The 16,444-nt window shown below is 40.3% G+C and overlaps 1 long non-coding RNA gene across 1 annotated transcript in view; it reads left to right on the plus strand.

Annotated features, from left to right (window-relative positions):
* The first annotated feature begins 7,253 nt into the window (after nt 1–7,253).
* Nucleotides 7,254–16,444, plus strand: part of LOC143671593 (uncharacterized) — a 128,239-nt gene continuing 119,048 nt past the window's right edge. Inside the window, exon 1 of the long non-coding RNA XR_013169607.1 lies at nt 7,254–7,454. This is a non-coding gene — a long non-coding RNA (uncharacterized LOC143671593). The remainder of the gene's footprint in view (nt 7,455–16,444) is intronic.

Raw genomic sequence — 16,444 nt, forward strand, 5'->3', positions numbered from 1 at the left:
ACAAAGGGTAATTATTAGCTTACAGATTTACACTTCTAAGGCCATGAAAGTACCCAAACTAAGGGATCCAAGGACACAAACCTTGAGTCTGAAGAAAAGGCTGATGTCATTCAGGATTTCTCTGTCAAGTAGGAAGGCACATGGCAATGTCTACTGTCCTTCTCTCTAGGCTTCTGTCTTCAAACAGCTCTGATTCCAGTGGCTTTCTCTCTAAGCTAAGTCCTCACTTAGCTTCTGTGGGGCAACTTTGTTTCATTTTTTAGCATCTCCAAATGTCTGTCACCTGGTTCCATCTCTGCTCCCTGTGGGCTTTGACTCTTTCTCCATGAGCTTTTAAGGACTCCACTACACTAGTGAAGACCCACCTTGAATGGGCAAAGGTCACATCTCCATGGAAACAATCTAATCCAAAAGTCTCACCCTAAACAATAGGTCTGCACCTGCATGATTGGATTAGGATTAAAGAACATGGTGTTGACCTTATGGGTAGAGGAGTGAAACTGGTTGATATTCTTGGAGAGACTGGTACACCTGAGTTTTAGGGCTTATCTGGCATAGGAGTCATCTGGAGGCTTTAAGTTTTTGAAAAAATTAACTTAATAGTTGAAACTTTTATAGAGTTTTAGATAGGGCTCAGGGTATTCTTTAGGGTATATTGGAATATTGTTGATTTGAGCTTGGCATATTATGTCAATTTGTACTATCTGGTTGAAGCTTGCATATGAATAACCTCCAGATTGACCTTTTAACTCTATTTGAAGTCTCTTAACCGCTGAAACTGTGTTTTGTTTAATTTCTTTTCCTCCTTGTGGTCAAGAAGGGATTTGAATTCCAGGATGTCAGGGCCAGGTTCATCCCTGGGAGTCATTCCCATGTTGCCAGGGAGATTTTTATCCCTGGGAGTCATGTCCCACATAGGAAAGAGGGTAGTGAGTTTATTTGCAGAATTTGGCTTAGAGAGAGAGAGGCCACATCTGAGCAACAAAAAAAGTTTCTTTGGGGGTGACGCTTAAGCATAATTATAGTTAGGCATAACTTTTGTCATTACAACAATAAGTTTCATAAAGGCAAGCTTCAAGATTGAGGGCTTGGCTTATTAAATTGGGAGTCACTAATGCTTGAGAGACTATCAGGAATTTCACAGGAGGAGAAGTTTAATAGTTCTATGTTTTTCTCTAGTCCCTCAAGGGACTTTGCAAATATTTTTTTATTTGTGGCATAAAATACTCTGGAGTATTTCCAGGTGTTACATTAAGCTATACAGAATAAGAAGATGTCATTCCCTACTCTAGACTTCATGTATTTAGGATGTTTAAATAACCCGACCAGACAGGTTAAGTTAGATAGTGTGCTACAGAAAATTTTATTTTTGGACAAAATAACATCTCTTCCCTTGGTCTCTCACATAAATTGAAGATTTAAAATATAGACAATATCATTCTTTACCCTGTTTTTTGATTTACCTTGGTCCCAACCAGATCCATTTTATTCATATTTCTAATTGAAGTCTGATCTCTTTGCCAGCTTCTTTAACAGTTTAAGACGCTGTGTTTTATTACTCCAGGCCAGCACACCTGATCCTGTGCACAGTCTGTATTTGAGGGTTCCAGGGAAAAGCTCCATGCTGCACTAGGACTGCCTTCTACTACACAATATATATCTACTTTTTATACATATGTAGCCAATACTTCATATGTCCTTTATATGTATGTCCTATATATGTATAAATCCAGAAATAAGAATTGCTGCTCTAGTAGTTGCCATTAACTTTACTTATGCAGACTTAATTCTAGACAAAAAAGAAGCTTCCAAAATTTCCTAAGTCACCACAGCACATGATGGTATTGAAGTGCAAAATAAGAATAGTTGCAGTGTTAGCAACTGCAGGGGTTAATGAAACAATAGATTTATCCACTTCTTTAAGACCCTGTACAAATTTACATAGAGACTGGCCATTTTTTAAAGTTAGATTTACCTTCCTTCTTTTACTGGAAGTATTACAGGGAGAATGCTTCTTTATTATCCCTTGTTTTTCCAATTCTTTTATAGAATTTTTATCGAGCTCTTGACAAATTCTATTGTTGAACACATGGCCATGGCTTCTTTTGGTAAACTGTTTCTATGGGTTCTACATCTCAAATTAAATGAGTATCATTATTCTCTAGGGCCCAAAAGGATTCAGAGGTTCAATTCTATTCAAAGTGCTTTTGCAGAATGCTGTGAGTGTGCTACTCTTTGCCATATCGCTTTTCTTTCAGAAAGCACATAATAACAAAATCAGATGCCCTTTTCCGTGAGATCTCCACAGACACACCCTCTGGGATACAGAAGATGGTAGCCTTAAATTGCACCACAGGTCTCTTCCCATTGGGTTTATAGGAGAATTAGGAGGAAATAAGAAAACGTGTTCCTTAATCAGAGGGTCTATCGGTATGGGGGACAGTGAAGCAAAAGCAACAAGTAGGAAAAGGAACAGCACTGACCTGAAATATTAACATCCTGTGTTGATTTATCATCAGATGTAAAGTGAAAAGTTCTCAAGAAAATTGCAGAATAAGAAATACCAGCATCATAAATAACTCCAGTATCACCATGTCCCACCTCCAAGATTCCCCATAGCTGTTACTTTTACTCCTTAGCTTTCTGAATTTACTTGATTTCCTTTGTTCCTGTAGTTTCTGTATCCTCTGGAGTTGCTTTCTACATTCCTGCTTCAAATGCTTTTCTTACAATGATAGCACACAATCTTCTCTTTTTCGTTTGCCCGCTTTGTAGCAAAGTTAGTCAAGGCAGGGATTGTTCCCTTTAGTAAAGAGTTCAAATAGAGCAGTTTTTAAATTCTTCTTTGTCTTTCTTTAGATTGTCCTAAAAGCGAGTAGTTTCTGATAAGATTCGAATATTAGCTGGTCCTTGCCATCCTGCCATTTTTTCCAAAGCTAACTTAGGTTAGGATAGTCAAAGAACTAAGACAAAGTTTGTTAGGACTAGAGCATGTTTTTTGATCTGCCCTTAGGTCCATGTCAGTGAACTTTGAGAGAGCCTCAACAAACTGTTGATAGAAGTCAATGGAGGGACTCACTTATCTTCTGGATACAAGACTAGCATTTCTCTCAGCTCGTATTTAGCAGAAAGGCTTTAATATGGTCCTCAGTAAGCCTTCTTGATGGACCTCTGGAGCTCTCAGTTTTTTCCATAGTCGGGGTGCGGACTCGTTGGCTTTTCTTGATCATGGTACCCCTTTATGAAGCAAGTCATCCTCTGTCCCCAGTGAGCTTGCTCCAAATAAGCAAAGCCTGCTGAATGTAGAATTCCCTGCAGGAACCAGTGCACATCTCCTTTCATGGGGCAGCAAACTACAGACCACTTCTGTAAACTACTGTGGATCTTCCCAGGGTACAGTAAAAGAAGCCTTTAGAGGAACAATACCAGCTGGTGAGAAAAGCACATGTATTTCTAATGCTACATTTTCCTGGGTAACTTCTTAATGGCATTGGCTTTGCTGGCTACCAGAATAAGAAGGGCTGGTTTTCCTTGCACTGAGATAGAAAAAGAGCAGTATTATATGACACTTCGGTCTCCTTTCCTGGTTTGGTATTTATATACCTAACACCAAGTGACTACTGCAGCTACTCTCCATCCTATTGCCCTCATATGGGGACACAGACTTTTATCCAAGTTGACAATTATTCCCTGATCATGTTTCTTTATCATGCCTGCTTTACTAGCTGTGTGGTGTGTGGATGATAAGGGACTCTTGGAGGTGGGATCCTGGCTAGGGCATGAAGCAAACTCAGGGCTAGAGCACAAGGTACACAAACGCATGTCCTCAAACAGAGCACTGATTCATTCATTACTGGCTCAAGAAGTTGTGCTTTCATCTTCCTTTGCAAGGAAATCCACTGACAAGGGAAAACACCCATCTAAAAGAGCATCACCTCTTTTTCCCCAGGAGTCAGCTTGAGGCGGGGCAGCCAGCACAGATGGCAAAAAGAGGCAAGGGAAACAGAAGGAGCAGGGAGAGCAGAAAAAGGAAAGGAGGAAGTTGTTGCAAAAAAGAAAGTGGCTTTAATTCTCACATTTCCTACTCCATTTTCCTCAATCTTTCCTTCTGACCTATCAAAGTCTTTCTTTCTTTTTTTTTTTTTTTGCTGCTATACTCTTAGAATGATGTTCATCCCATAAATACCAATAATTCATTTGCTTGGGATGAGGCTTGTCTAAGAACCCCAACAAATATATTCCTATCCAAATCAAAAGAATCTTCCTCAGATAACTGCAAGTTTGGATTCTCATATTCTCACTCCAAATATAAAAGAAAAGGGAGTACACCAAGGAGCAGAAGAAGAGAGAGGAGAGGATGAGACAGAAGAAAGAGAGCTGGCTATAGGCAGGCAACTGCAGTATAAGAAGAGGGTAGATTTATTATAAAAATCAGTCCACTTCGTTGTTGCTTCAGTTTGTGAAATTGTTCATTATCTTTGGCCAGAGAATCTTTTAATGAAGCAATTTTTGATACAGAACTTCATTTGGAAGCCTCCACATACCACTGCCCATTGGTCCTGAGTTTCTTTCTTTTCTAAGCCACCTCTCCAAACGGACAATTTTCCAAAGCCAATTATTCCCAGAAGTGGCCACTGAAGGCCCAAATAATTCTTGGTGAGGCTATGCCATTTAGAAAGATGGCTGCAAGAATTAGGATTAGAATGCGATTTAGCCTTAGGTGACCCCATGTGAGCTGGCAAGTGTCGGTTGAACTATAATTCTTGCACACCCCATGTGTCAGGTTCCCAATGTAATGGTGGGCCACCTCCAAATGGAGACCCAACAATCTGTGCCACCTGGTAGGTGGGAAACCAGATGGAACACCCTCTGGATCAAAGCACAGCTCTGGACAAAAATCAAAATGGAAGAAGAACCTTATCTGGTTTTATTGGTGGCTCTCAGCAAAGTAGGTCAAAAAGTGAAAACCAGACCAGTAAACACAGTAATCTGACCATTCTGTGAGGCTTCTGGGGCCTATGCCTATGTTCGTATTCTTATGGTGAACTACATGTTTAGCTAGCACAGCAAAATAGTAACACAAAAGACAGCAAAAGGTAAGAAAAGGAATAGCCTGATTCCACCAAGGATGCCAAACAAATGGGAACCAAAATAAAACCTAAATACCAAAATGGATAAATAGCTGTGGAACTCAAAGAAAACAGTGGGGTTCAGGCACAGTTCTGACTTACAAGCCATGAGCAGCAAGGCAAAGAGGCCTCTGTGGGTACCACACCAAGTTGAAGTCTGGGTTCTGTGGAGATAGGCAATGCAGACTGGATCTCACTGGAGCCTGCAAAGATAACTGCATCAATGAAAGATTTTGGAGCACTGGATGAAGAGTCAGTCTCACCAGTGAATCCTCAATCACTCATATGGGGTAGGGTAGCTTTGGCAGTAAGTAGTTTTCAGGAATACAAAAGGTGGGGGCAGGGCTCAGGTAAAAATGTACCATTGTCAAGACAGAGAACTACAGGCAACATTCCTATATTCCCATATTTTTCAACCAATGATGATTTTGATGAGATGTTAGAGAGGGCCCATACTACCATGCTTGTTCAATATTAAAATCTTGAATTTGGAGAAGGTGGTTTCTCTGGCTAGTATTCCAAAAAAGTGGAGTTGGAAAGGAAAATTTTTATAATTCAGCCCCATTCAGTAACTACTGGACAATCCTGACCTTGTTGCCAAACTTTGGGGGAAATATACTTAGAAACAAAATATTATCTCAACCCAGAAAACCTCTCAACAAATGTAGAATAGAAATAAAAAACAGTTTTATTATTGAATTGGCATTAAACCAAAACATGATGCATGACAGGCAGTCTGCAGAGATTGCAAAGACAGAGAGCTCACTCTTTTTATGTGGCTAAGGGAATATAACCATTACACACACGTTCCAAAGATATTTCCCAAGTAGGTTGACTTTTGGAACCAGGAGCCCACTGGAAGTTATGCTAATATCTTTCCAGGAAACTGGGAAATAGGTGTGATACTTTCCTTGTTTACATTTCAAAATGACAAAGAATTTAGAATTATAGGTTTTCTAAAATAAATACTAAGAGATGGGAAGGAGGAGGAAGTCCCTTTCCTTATGTTCTACAGGGAAAATAAAGCTTTTAAAACATTTTTTATTCGTTTTTGCCTTTTCATATTTAACAGATATTTCATCAGAGAAATATATAGCTATTCACAGTAGAGTTGCTGCTTTACGAATGTTGGTGTTTATGCTGGAGGAGTTGTATTTAGACATTAATAAAATAAAATGTATCCATCTTTAATTGCCTCTTTTCTATCTTTCAGTTTCTAGTCAGAAAAAATAATTTTTAAATAGGAGGGAGCATCATTTTTCCAGATGCTTGATATAATTGTGTCTACTGCTCAGTTTCTTATAACTCCCACTCATGTTACCTCCTGGAATGAACCCTCCTACTGGTTTTGTCCAGCACTGATTATTATGCTCTTCTTCAATTATCCTTATCATCAGTTCTTTATCATATATCTTTTTGTATTGAGATACCTAGTCGTGATTACTTCTAAGTAATAACTTCTAAGGCTTACTTCTCTAACCAGATAGGTGGTCATTTTACAAGAAATGGGGGCCATGCCTGCAATTTCTGTGCTTTCTCAGTGTTGGACATGTCAGGAGAGAGTACAAGTAAATGGACTGATTGCTTGTTAATGTAGCAAGCAGGTCCCTTGCAGCAGGTGGGTCCTTCACCTCTCCTTGAACATTTAAACTAGCTCCTCTTTAAAAATTCCCCAAATTCCTCTGAAGAGTCAAAACTACATGTAAACAGGATGCTTGCCCTGAGAATGGGTAAAACTGCACATGGGCAAGATAAGACAAATTCCTGTAAAGAAACCCCTCCCCTAACCACTCCTCCACTTCTGTATACCCAGCTTTGCACCCTTCCCGATTTAAACCAGCCAATTGTTTCCTTCCAACCCACCAGTGACCATATTAAGCATATCTTGTATTTAACGTGTCATCTTGTCTATAAACAGTGATGTTAACCTTTTGTTTGGGGCTCAAACTTTCAGAGGTTACACATCTGAGCCCTATAGCCATGGATGAATAAAATCTTACTCCTTGAAACTTCGGAGCCTAGGCCCCAGTTTGTCCTGTTTCTGTGTAGTGTTCCTGTAGGCTGGCAGCCTTGTCCCTCGTTTTGTGCAGCATTTCTGGGGGCTTGTCCAGGATCGACAGACTAGTGATATTTTCATTTCCCTCCCCCGCGGCAGGGGTGTCGCCTGGACCAGAGACCTGATGGAATCCAGTGCCAGCAACAGGACTTTTCCCCATCTTTCAGATTCCTGACCTCCCCCGCCAGGGCACTCATCACTGCTGGAGTGGCAACAGATCTGGGACAGTTTCTGGAATCAGATCCCTGGGAGCACCACCCATCTAACTGGTAAGCACACAGGTGCGTCATTTTCAGCCCATTTGTAAAAGGCCAGGGGAGCCTGAGTGGAAGGGGAGCCTGATCACCTCCCAAAGACTCTCCATGTACTGGTCTTCAGTTGGAGGACCAGGGGAAATGGAAGTCTTCAGGTCCGGTTTCGGGAAGGGTGCTGTGGGAGGGGTGTTGGAGTGTGTGCTTGTAATTGTTGTGAGTGAAAGGAAGTCCTGTGCCATAGGAGCTGTGCACCAGGCCATGATTGAATTCAGACCATGCGGTTCCTGTGACCTGGCTAAGGGCCAGGCTAGACCGAATGAAATGATAGTTTGTTCAAAACCCTTTGTTGTTTGTCTGTAAGCCCGATCTCTAATCGCTGGCACCACCAATATGGGAGGGGAAGTCAATGGAACACCACTGTGGTGCATGATGTCTAACTTTTAGAAAGCTTTTATTGATGACTGGGGAGTCAAGCTGACCCCTGGCCAACTTAGGAAACTGTGTGGATTAAAGTGGACCACTTTTAAGGAGGATAAAAAGAAATTCTCTTGTATTATGGATTATCATTACTCTGTCTTTTAAATGAAAAATTTCACATTTCAGAGTAAGAGGAGAACAACTGTGTAGGGGTTTTAAAATTTATCTCATTAACAGAGTCTGTTCTGTACAACTGATGTTGCCATTGCATGACCTTGGTAAGAAACAGCTGAAATGTGTGCTCTACCTGGGAGAACTGGTTATCCTCCTGGAAGGAGATGTACTTTCATAAAAATATGTAGGTCCCAGGAAGCTCCTCTTGGTCCCTAGCCAGTTCCCAGAGGACCAAACTGGGCCCTGTCACAGAAGCTAATTGGAATTTGGCCACTATTATGTGAAGATATCATGAAAAGAGAGAAAAAACCTGCATGCAAGCAGTTAGAGGAAAAAAAGGAGAAACTTAGGAAGAGAAGAAGGGAGAGAAAAGTCTTATGAGAGAGGGAGAGCACTTTATCAGAATCTTATGCTCTGCTATGTATTTTAACTAAGGAGACTGTACATGCTGTCCCCAAGATTGCTGTGGATTTTTACTAATGAGAGTTTAAAATACTGCTTCTGAAACTCTCCAGCACTTCTCTTCAGATGTTGGTACCATCTTATCTGGTGATGTAACTATGCTTTAGTTTTGAAGACTTTTTAAATTACTATCTTTTAATTATTTTCTTTAATTACTTTCCTAGTAAAATTTGTTTTTATATCACTGAAGTTTGTGTTGTCCGTGAATCTGAACCTATAAATTAAATGGCCACAGATATCACTTTGCCTTTCATGCAACAAAATTGGTGCTGTGAGCAGGATTTGCATTTCAGAAAAGCTTCATAATGGTAAAGGTCAGTAAGACAAGGTTTAGAAAATTTGTGCAGAAAATATGGACTGTGTTCTTCTGAATATTGTAATGTTTTATTAGGACCGTTCTTGATAAATTTGAAGTTGCCTGTTTCTTGTCCTTTTTGCATGCAGAATGTTTTGGATTTGAATGTTTTGTCTGCTAGGTTGGTACTTTCTAATGCTGTAAGACATTTGGGAATTTTTAAGTCAGTAACCCCTCTTCAAAATTTACTTGAAATAGATTAACTGTGAGCCATAAGCCTTGGGCATAGATTAGGAGATAATGTCATTTTTGAAAACGTCCTCTAAGCTCAAAGTAAAGAACCACGAAATCCCAGGATGGGATGATTTACCTTACTCCTCACTTCCAAAGGAATGGGCAAAATGCACAGGGCCCTGGGGAGATTGGAGGAATGGAATTAAACAGGGAAAGCCTATTCATGTTGTTCTGTGTCTAGAAAACTCTCCATTAGAAAAAAGGGAAAGAAATGATTGAAGTGTGTAGAAGAGGATGGGCTTTGTTAATGGAATATAGAGAAAATGTGTTAACAGAAAGATCATGCAATCTCTGAAAAAATGAATTATGAAAAGGAATTGGCAGAATTATAGGAAAAACTGTCCATGCTGCAGAATCAAAATTTTGTTATGGAAAATCAAATTTGTAATTATCAGTAATTATCAGTCAGTAGCTGAGAAGGCTGCAGTCCATGTGGCCCAATATAAATATAAAAGAAACAAGGTAAACAAAGGGAAAGTACATATGGTACGAGCCACTGCCATTGCTAATTGGGACCCTGAGAAGTGGGATGGTGGTGTGTGGGATGAGGCAGATGATGAAAAAAAATATGAATATTTTAGATGAGAAAGTTTTTCAGAAAAAAAAGTAAATATCCTCCAAAAATAGGAGCTGGCCCAATACAAAGGCAAAAACAAGAGAAACAGGGTGTGGTAGTTAGGTTCAGGTGTCAACTTGGCCAGGTGAAGGTGTCTAGATCTATTGCTGCGGACATGAGCCAATGGTGTATGAACCTCATCTGTTGCTAAATTAGAACACAGGGCAATCAGGTTAATTTCAAAACCACTATAAAAGAACAAGAAATAACTAACATTCTTAGGCATTTTACTCAGAAAACTGGTGAGCCATTAATTGCCTGGATGGTCAGAATTGCTGATGCAGGGGCTGGAAGAACAGTGTATGCTGATTGCATGAAACTTGTAGGAATTAGCTCCAATCCCTTTATACAGACTGCTTTTCAGGAGTTTAGTTGGCAGACTGGAAAAAGTTCTAACTTCTGGCATTGGCTGCGCAAGGGTGTAATAAGCAATGCCCTGCTGACACTATGTGGCCACGAAATAATTGACCCTGGTACACTTTGTGAGATGCTATGCAGAGATTAAAAAAGGAAGTTATGAAGTCAGCAATTGTATTGGGAAAGGCTGACACATACCACCTCCTCCCTATCAATGCTTCACAGAGAAATGCAGTCATTAAGGCAGCACCTCCAGCATACAAACACTTAATAATGACCCTATTATTAGGAGAAACAGACAATCCACTTAACAGTGTCTTAAATAAAATGGCAGAGCAGGGAGAAATGGGAGACTGGCATACGGGGAAAGGGAAGGCCAAAAAATATAACAGGAAATGGTTCCCCAATACCAGTAACGGGATTTTCTGCAGAGATTTGTTCAGAGCCCTGCTGGAAGCTGGGGTCAACTGAAAAAATATTGATGTCTGGTCAAATAATGAGATAAAACAAATGTATAAAGAAAGTGTAAACTAAGTTATAATCATAAAGTGAAACCCCTCTGGCTTTATGTTTCATATTTTTAAATGGGGAAACTTTTTAATATTGAGAAACTCCTTGCTTATAAATTTTATCTGTACAGTTTTTTGAAAAGTCTTAATATGTGCCATTAATTCTTATTAAAAAATTGTGTATTGATGCTTCAACTATGCATCGACTAAAGCATGTTAAGTATTTAACATTATTCTGACAAATTTGATTTTGATGGTAATTGTACGTGGTGAAATGTTTGTTTTGAAGTAATAACTTAAGTATAAAGAATATAAAGGATGTGTTTTTACTAAAAGGAAAAAAAAAGTAGTTTTGTCCTGAGACAAAGTAAACGGTTGTTACAAAATGAGGAAAATGTAAGACAAAACTGGCACAAATATAGTAAGTTGCTGAAGGTTTGTGCAAAAAAGAAATTATGGTTAAAGTTAGGAAGAGTTTTACGTGAACTAAAAGGGAAGGTGTTGAAAGCAGTACCCAAACTCTTTAGCATCTACCCTCCCTTACATGTGGTTGAGCCAGGGGATATGGTGTGGGTAAAAGACAAGAAAGGAAAAAAAAGAAAAGGAAAACAAAGGCTCCTTCCAGCCTCAATGGAGAGGTCCTTACTGTGTTGTTTTAGTAACCCCAACAGCTGTTAGAGTCGCGGAAATCATCCAGTGAATTCACCACTCTCGGGTCAAGAGGGCCATGGTAGACGACCCCTGGGAGTGCATTTCTGGTCCTGAACACCTGACACGCAACGTTCTCCAGAAGCCACTGCACCCTTCTCCATTGCAGCCAAGATCAGCTGACCAGCCCGTGACTGAGGCCGAAATGACCATCGTTGCCCTGGTCTAGCTCACTGGAAGCAGTTAGTCAATGCATGGCTGAAGCCTGAGGAGACCTTCGAGCCCTGTCTCAGTTGCCCCAGAATCTGACTGATCTACACACATCTGAAGATTGAGGAATAGATGCATGGACATCCCGGCCTGCCGGGTCTGTGGACTAACTGTCTTTTCTTGCTCTTCGAGTTTATCTTTCATTTAGCAGTTTTAGCCCTCCTGGAAATAGGTCACCTGGAATTCTTCCTGAAAATGAACTTTACTCTAATTTGGTGGGATCCCTCTTACCTAGGTAACTTCCCCCTTCCTATGCACTGCCCAGAGTGTGTGTCTCTATTCCTTCCCCGAGGTTAATTGAACGTTCATGTGGTGGCACTCCCCATAGCCAGCATCATGTGCCTCACTTCTCTGTTTCTGCTCAGCATGGCCACAAGCCCTTCCAAAGGGAATGATGCATGCCAGGCATACCTCAAGACCACCTATGTTGGGAAAAAGGTGTAAACTATAACCAGTATTCATGCCAGAGCAGTTCTCAGACCTACATTATTCTGTATGCACCCTGAAGAAAGGTCACCCAGTATGCCACCTTGCCAGGTTCAGTAGTGCTGTTTTCACTACTGTAGGGTGGCAAGGCTATTGCCATAACCCCTAGAAAGGGAAACTGTTTCCAAGTCCACCTGACCTTCAACACATGTACACTTTTATCCCCCCCCACCACCAAATCTGACAACTTTCCCGGTGTGGTCCTCCTGGTAGTGCAATGTATATGAGATCAAGGGGGAGCTCTTGGTTGTGCTGAGGTGGAGGCCTCCTGGGAGCTGGTGCCATGCAGTTTATCTTTTGCCCAAAGCTATGAGCAGGGCCCTTACTGGAGGAAAAAAAACCTGGGTTTCCCAAAACATGTGACCAGAGCTAGGGCCTCACCAGCAGGTAAGGAAATCCCAAGGCAGGTGCTGGGCATGGATGCCAGGGGGCATAGGCTGTTGAGGAAACAGATAAGACCCTCTCAGAAGGTGTTGCCCCTCCTTCACTTGCACACCTCACATCACCCTGCTTTGCCCTGGAGAATGGCTGGTTAGTTAAAGACCAGTAACATTCCTCAGGGAAAGAACAACCTAAGACAGGCACAATTGCAAAAGGGCTATCAGGAGAAAACTTGGGTCCAACAAAGGTGGGGCAAAGACTCTCACCACCCCCAACTTTGCAAGGGCCTAAACCTTGCATGGCTACCTTATTTCCCATGCCCAGTTCAAATCAAGACATACCAACATCTGCAGGAAAAAAGGGCAAAATATAGGTGATGCTATAACCCCTTCTTCTAAGTCAGGGTAAGCATCAAAGGGGGGAAATGCAGCAAGTGGGCCCCTTGCAGCAGGTGGGCCCCTCACCCCTCCTTGTATATTTAAACTACTTCCTCTTTAAAAATTCCCCAAATTCCTCTGAGCAGTCAGAACTACATGTAAACAGGATGCTTGCCCTAAGAATGGGTAAAACTGCACGTGGGCAAGATAAGACAAATTCATGTAAAGAAACACCTCCCCTAACCACTCATTCATTTCTGTAAACCCAGCTTCATGCTCTTCCCGATTTAAATCATTCCCTTCCACCCCCACCTGTTACCATACTAAGCATTCCTTGTCTTTAACGTGTGATCCTGTCTATAAAAACTGATGTTAACCTTTTTTCAGTGCTCAGACTTTCAGAGGCTACTCGGCTGAACCCTATGGTCATGGATGAATAAAATCCTACTTTCTGAAACTTCGGAGCCTCTGCCCAAATTTTTTCTGTTTCTGCATAATGTTCCTGGAGGCTTGCGGCCTTGTCCCTGGTTTTGTGCAACAATAATGTGGCAGTTATCTGCAAATAAACTGGCAGCAGTTGATACACATATGAACTCCCTAAAATTCTAGGAAAGCTATAATCAGTCATTTAAAAAGGCAATCAAATTTCAGTAATCTTAGCGAAGGCTTAAAGTTGTTCTAAAACATTCAAAAGTTGAGCGTAGCAGGATGCAAGGGTAGTTCAGTGGTAGAATTCTCGCCTGCCATACAGGACACCCGGGTTCAATTCCTGGTCCATGCACTTCCTCCATACCAAAAAAACAAAACAAAAACCTGGCAAACAAAAGAAAGAAAAAGCAAGCAAACAAAAATTCAACAAATGGTGCTGCAATAATAGGATACACAGAAAAAGAATTAAATGTGACCCCACTATATAAGCATACACACACAAAAAAGAAAGTTGAGTCTAGAGAATATTTTTTAAAAACAGGCATTTCCTTTGTTTCCATGTTAACGAGCAACAAAAATGAAGTTAGTACAACAATCACCAGGAGTCTGTACCAAGGAAGAGATGGGAACGATGCGTAAACAGGATGGTATGCCCCCAGAAATGGATGGTTCCAAGTTTAACTTAGGACGGCGTATTCCTTCGTTAGGTTCACGTATATCCTTTCTCTTCTTTCCCACTTCAAATTCATTCACACACGATAATTAGCAAAGGTCAACTTGATAGCTTCCAAATATGAAACCTCAGTCTCTCTTGGCCCTATTTATCATAAATTCATAAATTCTCAATGTCTAAATTAGGAATTTGTAATGTGCCACTGTGAGGAAAACTCAGTGGATCACACCAAGCCAAAAATATCTCCTGGAGAGCTTGGTTCTGTTTCTCACCTAAAGGAAAATGATCAGGTTCCACCTAATATCAGCCCCAGAGAAAGTCTTCAAGAACAAGGAAGAAAGATTTACAGATTCTTAAAAGTGTCTTCTGTTTATACTTTAATTTTGAAGACTTAAAATTCCTATAAATTCTGCTCAGCACCTTAACCAGAGTGTTTCCATGTTGAAAGCATTAACTGGTGTGGCTTCTGGCTGTGAAATACAAACAAGTTTCACAGCAAGGCCAACCCTGTCTGGCACACAAGCAGTTAGCTTCTTGGCATTGAGGGGTCAGGAAAAAACAGTTAATGAACTCACTAATACTCACTGCTTGGTGGGAGATATGCCGACTCCCCAGTGCCAAAGAGAGTTTATTAAGAGTGGAAGCTCTCCATCATGTTGTTTATTACTTCTGGACCCACCATAAATAAACCTTGTAACCATTACCAAAAAGAGAACATTCAATTGTAGGAGGCATCTCAAAAGCTAGAGTTGCCCAAGGCACGCAAACAAAAAAACAGTGCCTTAAATATAATGCCTTACCAGATCACGTTCAAGATTCAAATCTAGCGGTGCCTGAATTCCTAAAACCTCTTGGCTTTGCATTCAATTGGATACAATCAGCTCCATCTTATAGGACACTGGATTTCCTCCTACGCATATATGAATGCACTATTTATATCCACACAATATTTGAAAATGGGTTCAAGTGTAATATTTGACTAAGAGACTGGATGAGGTTCAGCAGCAGGCACAAGAGCAAATAATGCTTCCCTTTGAATGTTTTCAAATAACTTACTTTCTTAGTGATGTGTAAAACAAGCTTTAATTGAGATTGGCCTCTTGCTAATGCTGCATACTGGTTTGTTATTGAATATCCACATATCTCTTTTCAACTAGAAATTATTCATTTATTTCAACTAGTCTTGACTATTATCAGTGGTGAAATCTGAAGGGCTAATTCCAGTGGATATTTCAAACCAGCTCTGCCGAGAGCTCTGCATGGAGCCTCTACCAAGAGCCCTGCTTAGGATTAGGAAGAAGAGGCTAGACATCAGGATCACAAGTAAATTGGCATCATCTTCTAAGGTGTAGAAGCTGGGGATTGAGAAAGAGAGGTTTGATTGGAACACAGCAGGAGGTGATGATGCAGGCAGATAAGAACTGGGTAGCTGAGGGCAAAGAAGATACTAAAAGAACAACCAAGAGTATTGATGGGTAGAGAACTGGGCTAGATCAAGCTTGACAGATGGTTGGTACTTTCTATGTGAATGAATTGTAGGAAGTAGGATGGGTGTACTATTCATCTACCAATTACTGCTACCCAGACACATCAACCGCCTTTTGGAAAGTGCATCTCCTTGATCACAAGAACGCTTTGGAGAGTGAATGTGCAAGGCTGAATACACCTTCATGGGCCCACATGGCTGGACACACAGCACCTACTCTGCCTATGAATCAGCAGCAACTGGGTGTTTGAAGGGTCCTCTGAGCCTTCATTTCCATTCTCATCTCCTATGGAACAGCTCAAAAAGGACCCTTGCCCCTTTGTTCATTTCAAAATAAGTTTGTCTGCATCTGAAAGATGTATGTATCAAATGGGGACAGATGATCTGTCACCTGAGTCATGAGCTATTAAGGCAGCTAGGACAACATAAATACAAATAGTATTCAAATGAAGGCAAACTTTCTGTGAAAAAGGTCCCTGCCAATTAAAACTTATAAAAGTTGTCTTTTTCCCTATGTGCAACAACATGGTTGCTAAATAGGTGCCATTCCATTTGGTTGAACTTTAAATGGAGTATTCAAAATATTTACATAATTCCTCTTCAAATTTAATTGAAAATTTCAAAATACATATATATTTAACTTACACTCTCACTGTATGAAATTAGAGGACATGGACAAAAGATTATTTTTGTTCAGTGTTTTTTTGAAAAGCAAATGGCACTTTCATGCAGTAATTTCAAAGTGTCACTTAATCAATGGAGAGGTCTTGGGGATTATCATTTGTGCTTTTTCCCACTATTACACTAACATTGTATTGGCATCTGTGTGAAGAGTATACATTGTGCTTTTTGAAAATAGGGACTGATAGAAATTATTTTCTCTACAAATAATGCATCAGAAAGAAAACACAGCCTTTTCAGTATTATTTTTCAAGTACTTTATTCTAATCATTTTAGAACAATTGAACACACCTCATCTTTGTCTCTTTTATGATTATAAAAGTAATGCATGCCTATTGTAGAAAAATGAAAAGTACAAACAAGTTCTTTAAAAATAATCCCATCAGACAAAGGTTATTGTTGGTATATTGGCACATTTCTTTTCATTTACATTTCTTTTATAGAATTGAG

This window comes from Tamandua tetradactyla, chromosome X (genome assembly GCF_023851605.1).
Source record: "Tamandua tetradactyla isolate mTamTet1 chromosome X, mTamTet1.pri, whole genome shotgun sequence".
Taxonomy (NCBI): Eukaryota; Metazoa; Chordata; class Mammalia; order Pilosa; family Myrmecophagidae; genus Tamandua; species Tamandua tetradactyla.